Below are 7,521 nucleotides of genomic sequence, written 5' to 3'. Positions count from 1 at the left end.
GGGTGTTTCGCAACAAGCAAGATGAAGATGGACAAGTGGTTCGCAACAAAGCACGTCTCGCTGCCCAAGGCTACACTCAAGTCGAAGGTATGGACTATGGTGAGACATATGCCCCCGTTGCTAGACTTGATTCCATTCACATCTTACTTGCCTATGCTAATCACCTTGTACCAAATGGACATTGAAAGTGCTTTTCTAAATGGAGAAATAGAGGAGGAAGTATATGTTAAGCAACCTCCCGGCTTTGTCAATCCTAAGAAACCTAATCATGTTTACAAACTTCACAAAGCTCTTTATGGTCTTAAACAAGCTCCTAGAGCATGGTATAAATGCTTGACCAAGTTCCTTATTGAAAAAGGAGGTAATAGCACCCCAGATCCACAAACTTGCACAGAATGTGATGTTTTAGTCCAAAACTTGCAAAATGTTACTGAGGACTCCTACAACTTGACACTCTATGTGATGTTTTGGTCCGGAGCGAATCACAGCATGACAAGTGGCAGTTCAGAGGGTGGACCGGTCAACACTGACAATTTTGCACAAAGGCCCCTGTCATTTCCTCGATTCAACAATGTTGGATGATTTGCTTTGCTGATCCAGGTCTTCTTCCCAAACCATTGCAGTGACATCTGCAGCAACTCGCACCAGATACAGGCGGTAGAAGCAGCGCAGGATGCACACTTCAATGTCTTGGTCTAGGATCACCAGGAGCTCGCAGTTGTCGCAGTCCCTCTCAAGGATCGCGTTCGAGGGCAGCGTGCCCACCCCGGCGGTGTCCGCGCTGCACAATGCGGCGGCATTGGGGCCACGGAGCCACCACGTCGCGTCGTCATTCCATAGCCTCGTGTGTGTCGGCCTCACCGACAAGTGCGGTGCCGGCACGGCGGGCCATCTCTACGGCCCGAGAAGAGGCATCAGCGCGACCCCTACGAGGTTGTTCCCCGCGGCAGTAGAGCCCATGGCGGCGGAGTGCTCCGATATCGAGGACCCCACTGAGGCGATGGTGGCGTTGCCGGATCTGGGCCCAACGGGCCTCAAGAACAAGCCCTGCATGGTGGTGCTCGGCTCCGGGTGGGCGGCATGCCGGTTCCTCAAGGATGTTGACACCTCCGTCTATGACGTGGTGTGCGTGTACCCGAGGAACCACATGGTGTTCACGCCGCTGCTTGCGTCGACGTGCGTCGGCACGCTGGAGTTCTGGTCCGTGGTGGAGCCCGTCAGCCGCATCCACGACGCTCGCCACCCGCCCTAGATCATACTTCTTCCTCGCCAATTGCACCGGCATCGACACGCAGAAGCACGAGGTGTACTGCACGGTGGCGGTCGGTGACGAGCAGCTGCCGACCAACCCCTACCGCTTCAGGATGGCCTACGACAAGCTTGTGATCGCCAGCGGCGCCGAGCCGCTCACCTTCAACATCAAGGGCATCCAAGAGAACGCAATCTTCCTCCGCGAGGTGAACGAGGCGCAACAGATCAGGAGCAAGCTCCTCACCAACCTCATGCTCTTAGCTCCCCATCATTGCTTGTGAACATGAGTGACAAGATTCGTGTCGTACCCGCAAATCTTCTCCCCGACGTCCATGGCGGAGCCCAAGTGGCTCGGCAGCATCGCCATGAAGACAGAGGCCGATGCGTTCCACGAGCAGTACTACTCCTTTAGCGGCGCCGCCTCCCTCTTCCACCACAGCAAGCCGGAGAGGAAGCACTTCCCCTTCCTGACCGACGGCGGTGGCGAGGCCACGTTCGGCTACCAGCCACTGGCCTTCACCAGCACACCTTCCTCGGAGAGCAACAGTAACAGCAGTCGGCACAGCAACGGCAAGACCACCATGTTCGCCCACGACGGGGGCCCAGACCACAACTGTGCTCTCTCTTTTCTGTCAGACAACCCGACACCGGGGCACATCATGGTCCCCGTGGAGGCGCATCATCTCAGCGGCGGCGGCGGCATGACAATACAGTACGACAGTGGCGGTGGCGGCGGCGGCAAGGTGGCGCGGCTGTCCAACAACGACGACGTCTCGCTCACCGGGCTGTCTTACGTGAGCCTCGGAGACAAGGGCCCACCCATGTTGCACGCATCTAACAGATCACAACACGCCGCTGCTACCGCTACCGCTGCTGTTACTACCAGCACAGTAGCGGCTCCGGCTGCATCCCAGCTCCAGCAGCAGTACCATGGATAGTACCACCACCAACACCAAGTGAGCGCTGATCAGGGGAACCACCCGGATGCAGGTGGGATGCATGCCCTACCCTTCTCGTCATGGTAGTCGTCTCATCAGTCAGACTAAGATCCTAGGCAGGTGGTGTTGGTTATCAATCATCAAACATGTCACCTGATAGTGTTAGCCCTGATGATCTGATACGTCTCCAACGTACCTATAATTTTTGATTGTTCCATGCTATTATATTACCCCTTTTGGATGTTTATGGGCTTTATTTTACACATTTATATCATTTTTGGGACTAACCTACTAACCGGAGGCCCAGCCCATGTTGCTATTTTCTTGCCTATTTCAGTATTTCAAAGAAAAGGAATATCAAACGGAGTCCAAATGGAATGAAACCTTCGGGAGCGTGAATTTTGGAATGAACGTGATCCAGAGGACTTGGAGTGCAAGTCAAGAAGCGATCTAGGCGGCCACGAGGGTGGAGGGCGCGCCCACCCCTACAGGGCGCGCCCCCTATCTCGTGGGCCCCTCGGGCGGCCACCGACCTACTTCTTTCTCCTATATATACCCACGTACCCCAAAAACATCCAGGGAGCCAACGGAAAACAATTTCCACCGCCATAACCTTCTGTATCCGCGAGATCACCTCTTGGAGCCTTCACCGGTGCTCCGCCGGAGGGGGAATCGACAACGGAGGGCTTCTACATCAACACCATAGCCCTTCCGGTGAGTTGTGAGTAGTTTACCATAGACCTTCGGGTCCATAGTTATTAGCTAGATGGCTTCTTCTCTCTTTTTGGATCTCAATACCATGTTATCCCCCTCTCTTGTGGAGATATATTAGATGTAACTTTTTTTGTGGTGTGTTTGTCGAGATCCGGTGAATTGTGAGTTTATGATCAAGTTTATCTATGAGAAATATTTGAATCTCCTTTGAATTCTTTTATGTATGATTGAGTTATCTTTGCAAGTCTCTTCGAATTATCAGTTTGGTTTGGCCTACTAGATTGATCTTTCTTGCAATGGGAGAAGTGCTTACCTTTGGGTTCAATCTTGCGGTGTCCTTACCCAGTGACAATAAGGGTTGCAAGGCACGTATTGTATTGTTGCCATCGAGGATAAAAAGGTGGGGTTTATATCATATTGCATGAGTTTATCCCTCTACATCATGTCATCTTTCTTAATGCGTTACTATGTTCTTATGAACTTAATACTCTAGATGCATGCTGGATAGCGGTCGATGTGTGGAGTAATAGTAGTAGATGCAGTCAGGAGTCGGTCTACTTGTCACGGACGTGATGCCTATATACATGATCATGCCTAGATAATCTCATAATTATTCGCTTTTCTATCAATTGCTCGACAGTAATTTGTTCACCCACTGTAATACTTATGCTATCTTGAGAGAAGCCACTAGTGAAACCTATGGCCCCCGGGTCTATCTTTTATCATATAAGCTTTCAATCTACTTTTATTTGCATCTTCTCTTTTCCTATCTATATTATAAAATACCAAAAATATATTTATCTTATCATACTATCTCAATCAGATCTCACTTTCGCAAGTGGCCGTGAAGGGATTGACAACCCCTTTATTGCATTGGTTGCGAGTTCTTTGTTTGTTTGTGTAGGTGCGTGGGACTTTTGAGAGCCTCCTACTGGATTCATACCTTGGTTCTCAAAAACTGAGGGAAATACTTACGCTACTATTGTTGCATCACCCTTTCCTCTTCAAGGAAAACCAACACAAGCTCGAGACGTAGCAAGAAGGATTTCTGGCGCCGTTGCCGGGGAGGTCTTCGCTCAAGTCAAGACATACCAAGTACCCATCACAAACTCATCTCCCTCGCATTTACATTATTTGCCATTTGCCTCTCATTTTCCTCTCCCCCCTTCACCCTTGCCGTTTTATTTGTCCTCTCTTTCCCAATCTCCCTCTCTTTCTCTTGCTTGTGTGCCTGTTTATCCTTATGGATTTGCCTAAGAGTACCGACCTCCTTCTTAGAAGGTTGGAAGAGATTGAATCAAATATTAGAAGCTTTATGACTTTGCAATTTGAGCATAATAATTTCTTCAGAAAAGAGCTTAAAGAACAAAAACGTTTTTTGGGATTTATGAATAAGGAGCTTGATGATATGTCTAAAGAATTTTATGGTTTGAACTCTCAAATTACCAGGCTTGAAAATTCTATAGCCAAAATTTCTGATAAGCAAGCTACCTTAGTCAGTAAGATGGCTGCCAAACCAGAAAAGTTAGGTGAAAATAATGACGAAGATCTTAAAGTTATTGATGTGTCCCCTATTAGATCTTTGTTTTGCAATATAAATCTTAATAATAATGGGACTGGAGATGAGTCAACTTTAGTTAGAAGGCGTCCCAATAATTCGGAGTTTTTAGATCTTGATGCTAAATTTGGTAAAAGTGGGATTGGAGAGGTCATGACTTTAAATAGCATTGAACCCACTATCTCGGATTTCAAGAAATTTGATTATGATAATTGTTCTTTAGAAGGTTGTATTTCCTTGTTGCAATCCGTTGTTAATTCTTCTCATACTTATAGTCAAAATAAAGCTTTTACCAAACATATCGTTGATGCCTTGATGCAATCATATGATGAAAAACATAATTTGGAAGTTTCTATTCCTAGAAAACTTAATGATGAGTGGGAACCTTCTATAAAGATTAAATTTAAAGATCATGAGTGTTTTGCTTTGTGTGATTTGGGTGCTAGTGTTTCCACGATTCCGAAAACTTTATGTGATATTCTAGGTTTCCATGATCTTGATGATTGCTCTTTAAATTTGCACCTCGCGGATTCCACCATTAAAAAGCCAATGGAAAGGATCAATGATGTTCTCAATGTTGCAAATGGAAATTTGGTGCCCGTAGATTTTATCGTTCTTGATATAGATTGCAATCTTTCTTGCCCTATTATTCTTGGTAGACCTTTCCTTAGAACGATTGGCGCGATTATTGAAATGAAGGAAGGGAATATTAGATTCCAATGCCCATTAAGGAATGGCATGGAGCAATTTCCAAGAAAGAAAATCAAATTACCTTATGAATCTATCATGCGGGCTACTTATGAATTGAGTGCCAAAGATGACACTACTTAGATCTATCTTCGCTTTTATGCCTAGCTAGGGGCGTTAAACAATAGCGCTAGTTGGGAGGCAACCCAATTTTATTTGTGTTTTTTTGTTTTTGTTTCTGTTTAGTAATAAATTTTGCATCTACCTTCTGTTTAGATGTGTTTTTATGTTTTAATTAGTGTTTGTGCCAAGTAGAACCTATAGGATAACCTATGGTGATAGTTGATTTGATTCTGCTGAAAAACAGAAACCTTGCACGCACGAAATTAGTTTTGTTAAATAACAAAAATGTTCTTTTGTGATGATTCTTTTTCTGTAAATCAATAGACAAATTTTCCAGGACTTCCTATTTTGGTAGTAGTTTTAGAGTTCCATAAGTTTGCCTTAGTTACAGATTGCTACAAACTGATCTGTTTTTGAAAGATTCTGTTTTTCGTGTGTTGTTTTCTTATTTTAATGCATCTAAGGCTAGTATTAAGTGGTATGAACCATAGAGAACTTTAAATACATTAGGTTTAACACCAATATAAATAAAGAATGAGTTCATTACAGTACCTTATGTGGTGGTTTTGTTTTTTTTTCACTAACGGAGCTTATGAGATTTCCTGTTGAGTTTTGTGTTGTGAAGTTTTCAAGTTTTGGGTAAAGATTTGATGGACTATGGAATAAGGAGTGGCAAAAGCCTAAGCATGGGGATTCCCATGGCACCCCAAGATATTCAAGAGTAGCCAAAAGCCTAAGCTTGGGGATGCCCCGGGAAGGCATCCCCTCTTTCGTCTTCGTTCATTGGTAACTTTACTTGGAGCTATATTTTTATTTGCCACATGATATGTGTTTTGCTTGGAGCGTCTTGTATGATATTTATATTTGCTTTTTAGTTTTCCACAATCATCCTTGCTGTACACACCTTTTGGGATAAGCCTACTTTATTAGAACTTATTAGAATACTCTATGTGCTTCACTTATATCTTTTGAGCTAGATAGTTTTTGCTCTAGTGCTTCACTTATATCTTTTAGAGCACGGCGGTGGCTTAATTTTGTAGAAATTGCTAGTCTATCATGCTTCACTTATATTATTTTGAGAGTCTCTTAGAACAGCATGGTATTTGCTATGGTTATAAAATTGGTCCTAGAATGGTAGGCATCCAAGTTGGGTATAATAAAAACTATCATAGGAAGTGAATTGGATGCTATGATCAATTTGATACTTGATAATTGTTTTGAGATATGGAGGTAGTGATATTAAAGTCATGCTAGTTGGGTGATTATTAATTTAAAGAATGCTTGTGTTGAAGTTAGCAAGTCCCGTAGCATGCACATATGATTAAAGTTGTGTAACAAATTTGAAACATGAAGTGTCCTTGGATTGTGCATCCTTATGAGTGGCGGTCGGGGACGAGCGATGGTCTTTTCCTACCAATCTATCCCTCTAGGAGCATGCGCGTAGTGCTTGGTTTTTGATGACTTCTAAATTTTTGCAATAAGTATATGAGTTCTTTTGACTAATGTTGAGTCCATGGATTATACGCACTTTTACTTTTCCATCATTGCTAGCCTCTTCGGTACCGTGCATTGCCCTTTCTCACCTTGAGAGTTGGTGCAAACTTCGCCGGTGCATCCAAACCCATGATATGATACGCTCTATCACACATAAACCTCCTTATATCTTCCTCAAAACAGCCACCATACTTACCTATTATGGAATTTCCATAGCCATTCCGAGATATATTGCCATGCAACTTTCCACCGTTCCGTTTATCATCATGACACGCATTACTTTTGTCATATTGCCATTGCATGATCATGTAGTTGACATCGTATTTGTGGCAAAGCCACCGTGCATAATTTTTCATACATGCCACTCTTGATTCATTGCACCATCACGGTATACCGCCAGAGGCATTCATATAGAGTCATATCTTGTTCTAGTTTCGAGTTGTAATTCATGTGTTGTAAATCAATAAAAGTGTGATGATCATCATTATTAGAGCATTGTCCCCAAAGAAAAAAAAAGAAAGGCCAAAAGAAAAAAAGAAAGGCCAAAGGAAAAAAAAGAAAGGCCAAAAGAAAAAAGGAAGGCCCAATAAAAAGAAAAAAAAAGAAAAAAAAGAAGAAAATAAATAAAAAGGGGGCAATGTTACTATCTCTTTTTCCACACCTGTGCTTTAAAGTAGCACCATGTCCTTCATATAGAGAGTCTCATATATTGTGCTTCAAAGTAGCACCATGTTTTTCATATAGAGAGTCTCATAT

General features: G+C 43.8%; 1 pseudogene; it reads left to right on the top strand.

Annotated features, from left to right (window-relative positions):
* The first annotated feature begins 685 nt into the window (after nucleotides 1-685).
* LOC119292703 lies at nucleotides 686-2,276 on the top strand (annotated as a pseudogene).
* The last annotated feature ends 5,245 nt before the right edge of the window (nucleotides 2,277-7,521 follow it).

This window comes from Triticum dicoccoides, chromosome 4B (genome assembly GCF_002162155.2).
Source record: "Triticum dicoccoides isolate Atlit2015 ecotype Zavitan chromosome 4B, WEW_v2.0, whole genome shotgun sequence".
In the NCBI taxonomy this organism is placed as follows: domain Eukaryota; kingdom Viridiplantae; phylum Streptophyta; class Magnoliopsida; order Poales; family Poaceae; genus Triticum; species Triticum dicoccoides.
Note: the sequence above shows the minus strand (reverse complement) of the source record. Positions and strands in the feature narration are given on the sequence as shown.